Source organism: Wyeomyia smithii, chromosome 1, assembly GCF_029784165.1.
Source record: "Wyeomyia smithii strain HCP4-BCI-WySm-NY-G18 chromosome 1, ASM2978416v1, whole genome shotgun sequence".
Lineage (NCBI taxonomy): Eukaryota > Metazoa > Arthropoda > Insecta > Diptera > Culicidae > Wyeomyia > Wyeomyia smithii.
This window is the reverse complement of record NC_073694.1, coordinates 79,331,379-79,348,457: the sequence shown is the minus strand read 5'-3', so window position 1 is coordinate 79,348,457 and position 17,079 is coordinate 79,331,379. Positions and strand designations below refer to the sequence as shown.

Sequence of the window (17,079 nt, the reverse complement as noted above, 5' to 3'; positions counted from 1 at the left end):
ATTGATTCGTGGGCCAACTCCAGATCCGGCCAGAGCACCGCGTATTCGCCCCTACGGTAATTTTCAATGTACGGCGCAACTTCCGGCAGGCACTTCGTACTTTAAACTTCCCCGATCACGACTAGTACGGAGCTTCTCGCTGATTGTGAGCAACAGCAGTACCTTCTTTGGGAACTTGGTGTGTGAAATGAATTTCTTCTCAGAGCTCACTCCCTTCGTTGGCGAAATAAAATACGAAGTGCCCTGCCAGTCGTTGCCATCCAGGGTAAGATAGGTCTCGGTGTCCACCACTACCATCACGTCGCGATTCGCCGGAGAAATCGACTCGACCACCTTATTCAGCCGCTGACACTGCGTCATTGCCTGCAGCTCCGAGACCAATGGACGGGACTGCCGCTTTCTGACGTCCATGTTTGCCAGGTACTTTTCCACTGTTTGGCCGGTTGCATCGACCTCCCGGTCAAGCGTACGCAGCGATGTAGCCACTTTCCCTCCGTCTTTCTCTTCATCATTCTTTGGAGTTTCTTGTCGCTACATCAGAACGCACAAGAGATCAAAAAACTGTAACTTTGACCGCTTTGAGGCTCTAATTCCCGGTTGAGCTCAAATTTGGCATGGAAAATTTTTACGAGAAAACATTGTTGATCTTTAGAACGCTATCGTAAATGAAATTTTGAACTCTATCGTAAATAAAATTCTCTACCGTAAATGAAACAATTAAAAAAATCCTTTTCCCTGCGAAACTTTACAACTGTACATAAATCTGTAGATTTATAACCTCTCGCTCAACAATATCCATCGAAAAATCTGTCGCTCGCAACATTATTTTTTTTTTGGTTTTGTCCGATAGTACCGTGTGGGTAAGTACCCACATGGATATTTCCCGAGTGGGTACTACTACCATGAAACGCCGGCCCTGTCACCGACGTCTGCGTATTGACGGGATGTATTTCTAGTCCTCTAGTATTCAAATATATGTTATTTGATATAGTGAATATAATGATTATTTACCTCCGTTCTGCGTCGAATACATACCGCTTCGTCGTTGTTTGCGGCCATGATGTAGCCTCTTTGATAACGGTTACCGTTAGTGTCTTCCTTCTTACTCGCTATATTTTATGTTTAGGTGTAGTCGTATCTAATATTCTAGTTATTGTAAGTGCCTAAGTCTAATTGAAAAATAAAAATCATTAGGATAATGTCTATACCAGTATAAATGATATTAGTATAATGACTTATATTATGGACTCATGGTGGTTGTAAAAGTACATATATAGTGTTTGTTTTCTCCGGGTTCGAATCACCGTAACTTTGATCTTTTCGGGTTTCAATTGATTTTTTTCGGTGAGATTTATTAAAACAAAATAACTAAATAGTTTACGTTTCAGCTTACTAATTTTTCAGCCATCCTCAGATATATATAGTGTGCACGACTAGAAACAAGGTTATTCTTATTTTACTGTGGTTATTTGGGCCTTAATTTAGTAATTGCTAATTTTAAGCCTTAATAAAATGAAATGATGATAGTAGTAGAAATACTGATACTACTATTTATGACCGGTACATGGCTTCCATTCATCTGGAATTCAGATGATATGTAATTTACCAAGTTTAATTGTTTAATTGTTTACCTTCGTTCTGTCTCGAATACGTACCAGCTCTTCTTTATTCACGACAGTGATATCGTCTTTTTGAAGGCGACTGTCTTCCGTGGTCTCTCAATCGTTACGGTTCAGTTCATGTGTGTGTAATCATTATTCTATTTATTCTAAATTGCCTAAAGCTAGTTGGAGTATACAAGCACTTATTAAAATAAGATCGGCGCAAGCATGAATAGCATTAATAATATAATATAATAATTAGGATAATAATAGCATAATAATTAAGATAGTAATAATATAATAATTTAGATAGAAATAATATAGTTGGGACACTATTGATAGTAATTAAGATAATGATAGTTTAGGTGGTAATAATATAATAAGAACACTATCGATACTAATACAAACACTACTTCTAACCGTTGAAGAGAAATATGGATAAATAAATGACTAGATCAGTGAATAATAGATCGAGTAGCCATAATGCTAGTAGGTATTTTAGTTAAAGCAATTAGAATTGCAACTTGTGATAGTATGGAGTATTACATATATAGCATAGGCGATTGTCTACAATTTACCTAAACTCTTGTGTTGAATGTTGGTTACGAATCACGACTAGGTCGCATCGCATCGACTTCCTGTGTCGCTTAAACCCTCGAACTCCGAATCACTTATGTCGTTTTCGTTTTCGCGGTGTAGCTACACTTTTTCCGTGCTATACTTTGCCGCTTCAAATAAAACATTTTCAGTGTCATTGCATTGGTATGCGTAACAAAACAATATCGCACGCTTAGCCTTGGGGCTAATAGCGGTCTCGATCAACTAGATTAGTTGAGAGAATTCGTTATCGATATTGTTTTTGGCACAATTTGCATGTGTAGGATAAGTACAACGATACACCGTGCCCCAGTGCTGAGTCGAGAAAATTTCCAGCTCGAAAAGATCCTCGACTCGATCGGGAATCGAACCCGATATCACAACCGCGTGGGAGAGCTAGCCGACCGACATCGCTAACCACAGAACCACGGGGACCATTGGTATGCGTAATATTGGTATGCGACCGCATTGGTATGCGTAATAATGGTAATAATGGGATAGCTGTCAATTCGTTTTGTTTTGGTCATTATCGCATTCATCATTTTGTCTCGTTTCCATTTCATATGTCCATCTCGCAAATGTGCTGAGAAAAAATTTACCTGACACTTTACCACGTGGAACGAAAACCAAAACAAACCAGATTTGACAGATACGTGTGAATGTGTTGGTAACTTCCTACAGTACACTCTGCTTTTTTCGGGTGTCGTCAGAGATAGAAAAAGTGTAGGGAGAGACAGAGAAAGGGTAGTCCGAAAAGTCAAATAAAACATTTTCGGTGTCAAAAGTGTCGTTTGAGTGTAGCTACACCGCGAAAACGCAAACGACATTATTGAGCTTCCGTAGCTGTCCCAGTCTGAGTCACTTGAAGCTTCGTACTCTGATTCAACCATTGTGTTAAACAGCGCTTTGGACTTCTCTTTCATTTGGACCTTGTCCATCCCCACTTTCTGCCACGTTTGCATTGGCATGCCACTCCTTACTATGTCCTGCCTAATGCATGTGCGCCAAGTATAACTATACGGGTATTCTTTTCTTTTTTCTCCCTGCAACCTTGAATTTCATAGCTTGCTATAATATACCGGTGTTTTCACGTCTCATTATGTGGCCATAGTAATTTAATCTTGCCACTCTTATTTTGTTATTTATTGTTTTGCCTTCTAGCAGCTTTGGGGCAATGGTGGGGTTAATTCCAAAATCCTCTTCGTGATTGCCTAATAGTATGCCTTCTGTTTCCGGAGTTTTTGGTAAGTGACTCAGACTGAACTGGTCATCTGGGGCCGCTACATCGCTGATTCTATCGTCTATATTTCGATGATTTCTACGCTCATCGTAAGCTTTCTGCCTACTCAGCTTCTTAAGGGTTAAAAGCATGTCGTTCTCTATACGCCTCAGCGAATTTCTATTGCTCTTGAGAATTGTAGCTACTTCCATTGAGTAAGTAGCTACCGGCGTAATAGTGCAGTGATATAACCTTCTGACTGTTGGCCAGTCTAGTGTATACTTTCCCACGCTTATGGTTGTGTCTGGCCCAGTGTTATTTGTTATGAAAGGATCACGAATCAGTACGTTCGTCTTTTTCGTGTTCAATTCCAGACCAATTGACATCAGTAGTGGTTCCAGCACTTCAACAACTGTTCTATCTCCTTCTCGTTTTCGCATAGCAGTAGCATGTCATCTGCGATAGTGCTGGGAAATATCGCCCAAAACAGACAACGATAACAATCAATAATTCCGGGGATTTTATCGATATTATCGATAAGTATCGATAATTTGACAGCTAACGTTTGCGGTAAAAAAAATTTTTTTCAGATGGTGATGGAAAAAAAAACTATGACAGATAATTCAGTTGGATAAATTTTCATGGAAGGTTATCATGTTAGCTTCCTCACGAAAAAATATTACGTCCTTGCGTGCAGCCTTCCGGCAGTTAACCGGAACATTCGCCATGGCGGACGAAAACATGCGTGTAGCCGTGTTTTTAAGCTCTTTCTTCGTTTTTTTTTATTAATTCCTCCTCCGTTTTCGCGACAAAATTGTTGGAATAGGTCTTGCGCTTCAAGTTTGTCCAGAAATTCTCGATGGGAAGCAGGTGAGGGACATCGGGCGGATTCGCCGACTTTGGTACCACATCGATATTCAGCCGCTCCATCTCCTCCAACGATCGCTTCGAGTAGTTGGCCGACGTCAAATCTGGCCAGAACACCGTGTCTTCGCGCTTATGGTATATTTCTTGATGAACGACGCAATGCAACTTGGTGAACGACGCAACTTTTTATAGCACTTCGTACTGTAAATTTCCCCGTTCACGGCCAGCCCGGAGCGAAAGAAGAGCAACTTTGACATCCCTTTCTCACTGATTGTCAGCCAAAGCCGCACCTTCTTTGGGAACTTGGTCTGTGAAATTAACTTCACCTCGGTGCTCACTTCCTTTGTGGGGAAGGTAAAATACGAAGAGCCCTGCTTGTCGTTGCCATCCAGGATGAGATAGGTCTAGTCGTCCAATACCACTGCCGCGTCGCGATTCACCGGGAAAATCGACTTGACCATCTTATTCAACCGCTGTTGCTGCGTCATTGCCTGCAGCTCCGAGACCAGTGGACGGGACTGCCGCTTCCTGCATGTATGTCCATGTTCTCCACACTGTTTTAGAGCATGCACCAACCTCTCGGCCAAGTGCACGCAGCGATGTAGCCACTTTTCCCTCGGTCTTCCTCTTCAGCATCCTTTGAAGCTTCTTGTCGCTCAGGGTCGTTTGCCGTCCGGAACCGGACTTTCTTTCGATGCTCTGATCGTTGGCCAATAGTGTCAAGATGTTGTAGATGCCAGAACCGGCATACCTGGCGTCCACAAAGTGCCGCACGATGTCCGTTTTTGACGCGGCGGAGTACCGTTCTTTGAACGCGCACACTTCTGAACGGAGTAGCTTCACTTTTTTCGCCATCACAGTTAGAGCTGTCAATTTTTTTTGCTTACTTATGGGTTACTATGATTGATGATGAATGAGTAGTTTCGTCAGTGCAATTAAAGGTAAACCCATGCAAAATCGGCAATTTTTGTCCATTTTTTACCGCAAACGTTATTCGACAAGTGCAATTTTGCTATATAAATTTGTTAAAAACAGAGACAGAGATGGCCCAAATAGAATAGATACGTTTGCGTTGCGTTGACGTCAATGTGACAGTAAATGTATGGTCAAATTGCCGCAAACGCAACCGCAACGTATCCATTGTGTTAAGGCCTTGAATGACAAATCTTGCGATACTGCGAATGAAAATCCAAACAACCGGACGAGTTAAACAGTTGGTTTTGGAAAGTCTTCGGGTTTTACACCGGGAGTGCTTTCTACGGAGAAGTTTCAAGCCGAAGTTCGTTTTGAAGGTTGTATAATAAGGGAAATAATTGAAGCAGGCAAAATTCTGTCAATTTTTAAATGGCCAAAACTTCACGAAAAATGAATCAATTCTGACAAAACAGGTTTCATTTTACTGGAAAACTGTCCTAGTTTCCTAGTATTACTTGAGAACTGGACGTGACCAAGGGTCACTGGAAATGTTTCGGATTTCCGGAGTGTGTGCCAAAGTGTACATTTTTGCAACGCGTAGAACTTTTTCTGACATTCTGTTTCACTTAGGTTTCTATGTTGTCAATAAATCAGAATTTATTTCGGGTTTATTGGTAGCCAAAGATTGAAAATTCGCCAAGGAATCATCGAGGTATGAATTTATCAAGTATGGGTGTTGATTTTGGTGGTTTTTTCCCTGTTGGGTACTAATTTTCTTTGAGCTTGCAGCACTCTAGCATTATTCAACCGAACATTGTGGGTGTGTAGGTCTTATTAAACCAAGCAACTTTGCAAACTTGCGTTTGAAAATTTATTAGTTTTAAATTAGTTTATTTGACACGGCACGATACATTTTCTGTTTTACTGAGCCAAGTACAATTCGTTTTAATTCTACGTTAGCAGGGAAAAGAGGGAGGCCTTTTCTTTATTCTCGCGGCCGACTACGAGCTAGTGGGGATTTAAGGTGAGAGGAGGGGAGATACAATTTTGACTTAAAACTATTTTGGAACTTTGTTTTTCAACTGGTAGAGCAATTGTATTCTTGTTTGTTGTGGGTTCAAAATATTTGTGTAAGCATAGTTGCGGGCTCTTCGTTTCCGTGTCTTCAGCATAGCATATTTGTATCCTTAATCTGACAAATAGACAAAGAAAATTTTAAATTTTAATGTCAGCGTTTTTCAGAAAGCAGTATAACTGTGTCATGTACTGGAGATCACCGCTTCCCAGAATGTCTCTAACGGGTACGTTCGGTTGTTTTCCTCGGGCCCGAAGGGAATCTATAAGCTCGGACCTAACACCACAGTATTCGGTACACGACCAAACAACATGCTCGATGTCATGGTAGCCATCGCCACAAACGCAGTGATTACTGTCTACAAGCCCTATACGAAAGAGATGCGTGTTTAACGTGTAGTGATTGGACATAAGTCTAGACATCACGCGAATGAAGTCCCGACCTACATCCAACCCCTTGAACCATGCTTTCGTCGATACCTTAGGAAAAATGGAATGTAGCCACCGTCCCAGTTCATCTGAGTTCCATGATGATTGCCAACTGTTGAGTGTTCTCTGACGCAAAATGCTATAAAATTCATCATAAGCAATTGGTCTTTCATAAATATCGCCATCAATAGCACCCACCTTAGCTAAAGAGTCAGCCTTTTCGTTACCCGGAATCGAGCAATGAGAAGGGACCCACGCTAAGGTAACCCGGTAATTTTTATCTGTTAAAGCACTTAAAAACCACCGTATTTTCCCCAGGAAATACGGGGTGTGCTTCACAGGCTTCATCGATCGCAGAGCCTCAATGGCACTGAGACTGTCTGTGAAGATGAAGTAGTGGTCTGTGGGTAGGGTTTCGATGATTCCAAGAGAGTACTGAATAGCAGCAAGTTCTGCGACGTACACGGAAGCAGGAGCATCGAGTTTGTAGGAGGCGGTAAAATTTTCGTGGAAAACACCGAAGCCAGTGGACTCATCTAGATTAGATCCGTCAGTGTAAAACCTTTTATCATAACTAACATGTTTGAACTTATTCGAAAAAATCTTAGGGATCTCTTGGGGTCGCAATTGATCCGGGATACCAGAAATGTCTTGTTTCATGGTGGTGTCGAAAAATATAGCATTATTAGAAGTATCTAAAAGTGCGACATTGGAGGAATCGTATGAAGAAGGATTAATATCTTGAGCCATATAGTCAAAATATAAAGTCATAAATCTGGATTGAAATTGAAGGTCGACCAACCTCTCGAAATTTTCAATTACTAATGGGTTCCTAACTGTGCATCGAATTAGCAACCGGTAAGAGAGATTCCAAAAACGATGTTTCAACGGAAGAATACCCGCTAACACTTCAAGACTCATCGTATGGGTCGACTGCATGCAACCCAAGGCAATACGCAAACAACGATATTGTATTCTCTCTAATTTTATAATGTGCGTGTTCGCGGCGGAGCGGAAGCAGAAACAGCCGTACTCAAGAACTGACAATATCGTTGTTTGGTAAAGCCTTAGAAGGTCTCCTGGGTGGGCTCCCCACCAGGTTCCGGTAATCGTACGAAGAAAATTAATCCTCTGTTGGCATTTTCGTGTCAGATACCTAATATGACAAGCCCAGGTGCATTTAGAGTCGAACCAGACCCCGAGATATTTAGCGACTAAAACCTGAGAGATCGTTTTACCCGTTAGTAGGAGCTGCAGCTGAGCTGGGTTATGCTTCCTAGAAAAAACGACCAACTCAGTTTTCTCCGGAGAGAATTCGATACCCAGCTTAAGAGCCCATTCAGACAAATTGTCTAAGGTATCTTGCAATGGTCCTTGCAGATCGCTAGCCTCGCTACCAGTAATGGATACAACGCTATCGTCTGCAAGTTGCCTTAGCGTGCATGAATTTGCAAGACATTCATCGATGTCATTGACGTAAAAATTATATAAGAGAGGACTTAAACATGAGCCCTGGGGAAGGCCCATGTAACTAATTCGGGAAGTTGTCGAATCGCCATGTGAGAAATACATATGCTTTTCTGACAACAGATTGAGCAAAAAGTTATTCAAATTTAGTGAAAGTCCCTGCGAATGAAGTTTCGCGCTTAAAACTTCTACAGAGACAGAGTCAAAAGCCCCCTTAATATCCAAGAACGCAGAAGCCATTTGCTCTTTTCGAGCAAATGCGAGTTGAATTTCAGTAGAAAGCAACGCTAGGCAATCGTTCGTCCCTTTGCCCCGGCGAAAGCCAAATTGAGTATCTGAAAGTAAACCGTTTGTTTCGACCCATTTGTCTAACCGTAAGAGGATCATTTTCTCCATTAATTTCCGGAGGCAAGAGAGCATTGCAATCGGCCTATATGAATTGTGATCAGAGGCAGGTTTCCCGGGTTTCCGAATAGCAATGACTTTTACCTCCCTCCAGTCATGCGGAACAATATTTAGCTCAAGAAACTTGTTGAACAAGTCCAACAAGCGTCTTTTTGCAGAGTCGGGTAGATTCTTCAACAGGTTGAATTTTATTCTATCTAACCCTGGAGCCTTATTGTTGCACGACAGGAGAGCCATTGAAAATTCCAACATCGAAAATGGAGGCTCTTCCGTAGTTACTATAAACGCGTCGCGAAAGGTTTTCTGTTCCGGTACAGAGTCCGGACAGACCTTTTTGGCAAAATCGAGTATCCAGCGATCTGAATACTCCTCACTCTCATTCGAAACGTCACGGTTCCGCATGCGCCTGGCGGTATCCCAAAGAGTGCCCATCGCTGTTTCCCTGGACAACGCGTTTACGAACCGCCGCCAGTACCCGCGTTTTTTCGCCTTTACTAAGCTCTTCATCTGCCTGCCCAGTGCCTCGTACTTTCGAAGCAGGTTGACAGTGCCGTACTCCCGGTAGTCCTTATACGCCGCGGACCTTCGCGCCTACAGCTCAGAGCACTCTTTGTCCCACCATTTGTTGGGAGGGCGCTGTCTAATCGTTACCCCGGGTATCGGTTTCGTCTGAGCTTGAGTCATTATCATTATCATTATCATTTAAAAAGGTCAGCTTATTTTCACGGCTATTTTCTCTAAAAGGTTATTTATGCAGATTTTCAAATTAACGTGGTTTTTCTACGCGAATTTTTGAATTAAAGCGGTTTATCAAGCGGATTTCTGAATTAACATGGTTTTTTCACGAGGCATGTATCCCCCCCGTAAGAAAACCTAACTGTATTTGAACCTTTTTCTTATGAATCAATATATCTTAGTGAAAATTATCTGAACTTTCCTTCAAAAATATAAAAAAAAAGAGTTAAAGATCCTACTCTGAAAAAATAAAATTTAAAAACAAAAAATGATTTTAGAAAATATCGGTGATCTCAGATTTTTTTAAATGAAGTATTTTAGATAGACAATTTAGTTGCCTAAAACGTTCTATGCGTTGCAAAAATGTACACTTTGACACACACTCTTGAAATCCGAAGCATTTTCGGTGTAGGTTGGTCACAGTTCCCAAGTAATACTAATATAATACTGTTTTCCAGTGAAATGAAACCGGTTATCAAAATTGATCCATTTTTCGTAAAGTTCTGGCCATTTAAAATTCGAGAGAATTTTATTTATCTCAATAATTTTGTCTACCCCCTGTATTAATCAGGATACTTTTTTGGCGCAACAATTTCGTTGATTTGGATTTTTAGTGAAACTAAAAATTGTTTGTTGGGTAACAGATACTTTAAACTTAAACAGTTCCAAGTTAAACTAAACAATTACCAGAGAATTACCAATAGACTGCCGCTATGCATGTCCATCATATTATAAGAGTTGGCAAGCCAAAGAAAATGCATTTTATCACAATTTCGTATCATTGCTTTTTATGAGATGGTGCAAAAAGTTTGGATATTTTTTTAAAGTTCTCCAGTACTAAGTTGTCGAATTCATCTGTTCTTAGGAAACTAAAAACTATAAATACCTTTTTAGTTACCATTATTTCTCAGAAACTCAGTGACACCCGTGGCGAACCTTTACACCACCCGCAACAATGCTAAATCTTGTCGAATAGCAGCACCCAACAAATACCTAGCGGCAAAAGCAACTCCTGGGGTAGGGTAGGAGAGGTCTCCTTATTTTGGGTCTCCTCCAGTAACCAGCCGCACTGACTTGTGCTCACCCATATAATATCGATAATTAACGTTAACGTCAAAAAATTAACGATAATATCGATGACCAGCATTAATCGATAAGTATCGATAAGTTTCCCATCACTAATCTGCGAATCCTAAGATGCAGGGAATTTGGATCGCACTTACATGAGTCAATTTTAGTTCCGAAATGAATTGCTGTACTGACTGTAGCACGTGGTGTAGCATGAGAACGACTTTCTTTTAGACAACCTGTCACGATTTGTCTGGCAAGGGCTTTTGATACTCCCATATTCATCAATATGGCTTCGGATTTGGTGGTGTCTCTTTTGTCAAATGCTTGTTTGATGTCCAGTGAAACCATGATTGTCCTCTTCCCTTTCCTCCACCTTTCGTCAATGATACGCCTTGGGATGAAGATCTGGTCTGTGGCACTTCTTTTGTGCTGGAACGCCATTTGATACTCGGGTAGGGGTGGGACTTGGCTTTTGAGCCTGCTTAGCAACAGCCTAGCATAGATCTTGTACGCGGTCGAGCACAGTGTTATGCATCGGTAATCATCGACATTCTTAGGGTGAGAAATTTTCGGAGTTGGGACTTGTTTCTGACCATTCTTTGGGTATTATGTTAGTTTTATACACTTTCCTTATTAGGTCAGTTATTTCACTCATCAGCGTTTCTGATCCATACTTCAATAGTTCGTTTTTATGTTGTCGAGGCCTGGGGCGCTGTTGTTCCTCGACGAACTGATTATGTCAGTTATTTCTCTTGCGCTGTTGGCTCGGGGCCTGCTTCCAAATAGTCTGGGTTATCCTCATCTGGTTGCCCAGGCTCTTCCTGCTCAACGTTCGCGAAAGATTGCAGTTTTTGTTGCCATTTTTGTATGGATATATATTTTGAAATTTTCCTCTGTTTGTTCCGTTTATGCTGTTTGATAAATCTGAAGGTCTGTGTCATTTGCTCCAATTCGTTTCCCTTTCTATGCTTTCGAGGAACTTCTGCACTTTTTCCTTAAAGTGGTTTTCGTATGATACTCTTTTTTCAAGTATCTTAAAATAACAATATAGTTCACTCTCGAATTTCCCATATATTTCCGTGAAGACAGACAGGGAACACCCCCTCTTGTGGTGAAAAAGGTAACTAAACTCATTGCACAGTGGTACAGTAAGGCAATTTAGGCGGACATGAGCTTTTCGTTGCGATTTTGGTTTGCGGTTTAAAGCCAAAGTTTTTGTAAAAAGTTGTTTCTTATACATAGTCCTCTATTTGTGTGCAAATGAAAATTAGGGTAATCCTAAAATCAACGAAATAAAAACAAACTAACTTGTTTTTATTTGCATAAATAATTGTAAACATTCTTTGGCAAACTTGTAGATCAACTAATTCTGAGTAACTTTGTAAAAAAACTTTCTTGTAGACATTAAATTTGGTTTCCAAAAACAGTCTTTTCTCTCTATATTCTCAATTCAAATTTAAAAACAAAGTTTTCTTCGGTAACTTTAATAAAAAATACGCCAATTTTGACGAAAAAACATTGTCGATATATTGTACAGATGAAGAGTTTTCACTATTCCTATTTTAAAAATAGGCCCTTTTAAATATTGATGTCTCCGTTTAGGGCAAACATAAATAATATTTTTTGGTTTCATTTGAAAGAACAAATATTGTATAAAAATGGTGAAGAAATACCGAAAGTTGCTTAAAATTAGTTAATCTACAACTGTGTCGATGAATGTATACATTTATTTCTGCAAATAAAACAGTTAGTTTTTTTATTTAGTCGTCTTATTTGTGCAAATAAAAAAGTTAGTTTTTTTATTTAGTCGATTTCAGAACCCCCCCAATTTTCATTTGCACATAAAAAATAGACTAAATATAAGAAAAAAGTTCTTAGAAAAAAAATTTACTCTAAAACCACAAAATCGCATCGAAAACTCATGTCCGCCTACATTGCCTTACTGTACCACTGTGCATTGTTGTTGAATTTCTGTGACCAACATTCTCACACACGAATCTGAATTTACTCAATTTTAGATTTAGTTGACTCAATTTCATACTTTCACAGAAAAAACCTCAAATCATGTGAAAAAAATTGCTTGTTGCAGATTTCGTGCGTATATTGTTTGTATATAAAACTAACGCCATTCCGGGAGTTAAATATTGATAATATAATAAACGTAGCTTATCGAGGCACGAAGAAGAAATATTTGCAAATAATCAGGCCACGACGTGTAAATGGTAAACTAATCCCAAGTTGCTATATATAACTATATAATATAACTATTATCTTAGATAACACTTGAATGTTCTATCAATTCAACAATTCAAGTATAGATACATATAATGTTGTAATTGGTTTAAAAGCTTTATTATATTATATATAAAAGATATTCAACAAAACAAACATAATTAGTGATAACAACTGTTATGCAAAAACTATTATTTAATGTTTAGTTTTTTTTCCCAGAAGTTACCATCTTACAATTCAAAATGGTGTCTGAGGTCAATTTTTAGCTCCATGCATCATTCTGGTTAAAGAAACACTCATATTGGGTGGTATTTGGTCACTTTAGGCTATTTTCCAAAAACCAAAAGTCATAACCCTGGATTTTAAAATGGCATTTGGAGACAATTTCTGGCCCCTGAGCGTCATTCTGGTTCAAGAAACACCCATAATAGGTGTTTTTTTAGTCATTTTCGGCTGTTTTCCAGAAACCGGAAGCCACCATCTTAATATTCAAAATGGTGTCTGTGGTCGATTCTAGCTCCTGCAAACCTAAAATTTTTTGCCGGGTCTCGGTTATTTATTGCCAAGAACGGCACCACTGAGTGCTCGGTTAAGAAAAAAATGACAGCTGTCACATTTTTTCGTGAATCTCGGTTCAGCCTAACTGAAATTTTGGAAATCGGGTATTTTGTGCCGAAATTTCAGTTTGGTGAACCGAGATTTACGGAAAAATGTGACAGCTGTCATTATTTTTTTAAACCGAGCACTCAGTGGTGCCGTTCTCGGCAATTAATAACCGAGACCCGGCAAAACAATTTTACATGTGCAGCATTTTTCAAATTCATCTAAGCTTTTCAAAACCTTCATACAATTTACAAGGTATGTCTCTTATAGCAATATATTCTGCAATAACGGAAAATGTAATATTTTTTGGTAAATGTATTGTTTGATATCCGCGCCACTTCGGTTAGCCTGGGTCACAACTTTAAAATTTCCCAGTTTTACCGCGTACCGAATTTTGAATACTTAAAACATTTTTTTTATGTTATAGGCAAACATGTTAGCTTGTGAAAATAAGTTTTTAATGCGTGATTTTCGTGTTGGAAATTCTAAAACAATTATTTGAATTAAATTGCCTTGCCGGTCCATGTTAATCATATGGAACTGTCACATTTGCCTGCCCAACAGATGACTAATACATATGTACTGTGCAAATGCCCTATAGGCCCTGACGACTCTGTTGATATTGGTTTGGTTTTGGGGATCTCTACTACGCCCGTATTTGTACGCTTTCCGCTTTATTTTAAATGTTAACTTGAATATTTTAAATAATAACTGGTGAAATTGTATATAAAACATAAAAAAACTCAAAAAAACTACGTCATTTAGGTATGTCCCCTTATTAAAAGGTGAAGTGATTCAAAAGTGTAAATTTGAGTTTATTGTATCAACAGCTCAAAAAAAAAAATAAACCAATACAAGCTTAATCTACCTGTACACATAAGATTAGGCTGCTACAAATTTCGAATTCTTTTTATGTCCAATGCACAGTGGTCCAGGAATGCAATCTAGCGGAACAAAATTAATAACTCCCGATCGTGTTGGTTTTTTGAGACAGTGTTTTCGGCAATGTTCATGAAAATCATCAAGGAATATTTTTGTATGAAAATATTTGTACTAAACTAGTACTAAATTTGTTTGTCTTCATGTTTTCAATTTAGAAGGATGGTTTCTTTCACAAAGTTGTTCATTAGCCAATAATATGAAACTCTTCCAAAGTCATATCAATTCAAGAAGCCATAGTGTATGAGATATTGATTTTTTGGACAAAATGGACTTTTATTATTTTTTATTTTTTAAGTGTACTAACAAACTCTATGAGTTTCTAATTATAAATTTTTCAAACATTGAACTTTGCCGCAGAACTAGGATGCCTATGGCCTGTAGTTTTTAAGAAACTAAAATTTAGATGATTTTTGCCTTTCTCCTAGAAATCACTCGACTCAGCTCGACGAGCTGAGCATTTCCTGTATGTGTGTGTGTGTATGTGTGTGTGTGTGTATGTGCAGATTTTTTTTCTCACTCACTTTTCCCAGAGATGGCTGGACCGATTTTCATGAAATTAATTGCAAATGAAAGGTCTTGTTGCCCCATAAGACCCTATTTAATTTTATTGTAATCGGATTTTTAGTTTAGAGGTTATGTTTAAAAATGTGAAAATCATGAAACATCAATATCTCAGAAACTACACAACCGAACAAAATTGGTCTCAAAAGAACGGGCTACCTAGAAAACCCTTAAGTTTTGAATTTCATAAAGATTGAACTTGTGGTTCAAAAGTTATGAAGAGAAACGTGTTCTGAAGACTGTTTAATCTCACTTATGTTTCTCAAAGATGGCTGAACCGATTTTCATAAAATCAGTGTCAAATGGAAGGTCTTGTTGCCCCATAAGACCCTATTGATTTGTTTTGCAATCGGACTATTACTTTGCCTGTTATGTTTAAAAATGTGAAATCCAGCTATGCAAAGGAACATATTCCGAAGACTACTTGGACGCACTCACTTTTCTCAGAGATGGCTGACCCGATTTCCACAAAATTAGTGTCAAATAAATCATCTAGCTACCTCAGAAGACCCTATTGAATTTTACTGTAATCGAACTGTAACTTCATTTTTAACGTGCCGACTTGTGAAAATCACGAAACTTCATTATCTCAGAAACTACACAACCGATTTGATTATTATCAGATGAGCGGGCTAGTTAAGGGTTAACTGATGAATTATGATTGAAGACGTGGTTTCAAAGTTTGGCAGCCCTACACGTACCCATTTCATTTGATTATAATCGAACTTAAGCAACCGTTATGTATTAAATTGTTAATAAAACAACGAAAGTCTATTATCTCAAAGATTACATGACTTATTTGAACATAACTAGTGTCATATGAACGAGTCATCTCTCGAACATACAAATAACAAACTTCCTAACAATTTGATATGTGGCTCAAAAGTTATGGAAAGAAGAGAAATTCAAAGGCTATTTAAAACTATACCTGCTTTGATCGATATATGTGGCCTCAACATAATTTAAATGTGGTGTCGAACTATTTGAACGTTCCAAGTTCATTGATTCCTTGCGGTTTGTTTGAAGTCTGCAAATGCACGACGAATCGGCCATAGGATATGATCAATGTCAAATAACAAATCGTTTGAAATGATTGGTTTTATAGAAATGACAACATCCTCGTCTTTTGGCTCCTGTACATCGCCTTAATTCTGAATATATTCATATTGGGTGGTATTCTGTCATTATCAGCAGACTTTCTGGCATCAATCTGACACCGGAAATACCCATATTGGGAGGTATTTTTAGTTGTTTTCCAGAAACTAAAAGTGGTCGTCTTCAAATTCAAAATAGTGTCCAGAGTCAATGTTTGGTTTCTATGCATCATCACGTTTACGGAAATATCCATATTGAGTATTATTCGGTTATTTCCGACTGTTGCCTATAAGTTGCCATTTAGCAATTCAAAATGGTGCCTGAGGTCAATTGTTAGCTCCTTGCATCATTCTGGTTCCAGAGATACTCATATTGGATAGTATTTGTTTATTTTAGGCTGTTTTCACAAACCGGTAGTCGCTATCTTGGATTTCAAAATGGTATTTAGGATACTGGTTGAAGTAAAACTCATATTGGGTGATATTTGGTCACTTTCACACTTAATCCAAAAAAAGTCGTACGGTAATTTTTTTTACAATAATCCATCGGTAAAGTGTAATAATACCGGTATTCCTGCAAAAAAGCATCAACTGTTCTGTGAGATCTGTAAGTTTTACCATAATTCTGTTAACTGTTACTGAAATATTGGCTTAATTTTACATTTACCGAAATTTGTGTAACTTTTCACCGAACAACCTGTGAAAATGCCAAATTGTGAATGTGGTGGCCATTTTTCTCATACGTGCAATCGTGCAAGACGCGAATATTTTCTACTGGTGCTGCTGATTTATTTTAATTGTTGTGCGTAAACATAGGATATTTATAATTTGGAAAGTGTTAATGGATGTACGAGTCGCTAGCATTTTTCGTAAGTAATCTGGTTAATTTAGTTGGATTTTAGACGGTACCGGCAGGCTTATGTATAACCGACTTTTTCTGCCACCGGTCTTTTTTACAGGTGCGTTCGTTATTTTTGTTCATTTTTCAAGTTTCTTTCGGTAAATTTTACTGGCTGCTTGGTTTGGAACATTACCAAAAAGCTGCGAAAATTACCGACCACTCGGTTGGTGGTTTCACAAACTGTTCGGTAATTTTCGAAAACACCGAAGATTTCGTCATTTTGGACTTTAAAATTGCCTGTGGAATCAATTTCTGTCATCTGGGCGTAACTCTGGTTCCGAAAACATTCATATTGAATGGTATTTGGTCATTTCCGGCTGTTTGCCAGACACCGGAAATCACCACCTTAAAATTCAAGATTGTGTC

The 17,079-nt window shown here is 38.7% G+C and overlaps 1 protein-coding gene across 7 annotated transcripts in view; it reads left to right on the top strand.

Annotated features, from left to right (window-relative positions):
* LOC129718943 (integrin alpha-PS1) overlaps positions 1–17,079 on the top strand; it is a 178,513-nt gene that overhangs the window by 151,209 nt on the left and 10,225 nt on the right. The gene's annotated exons all lie outside the window — the stretch shown is intronic.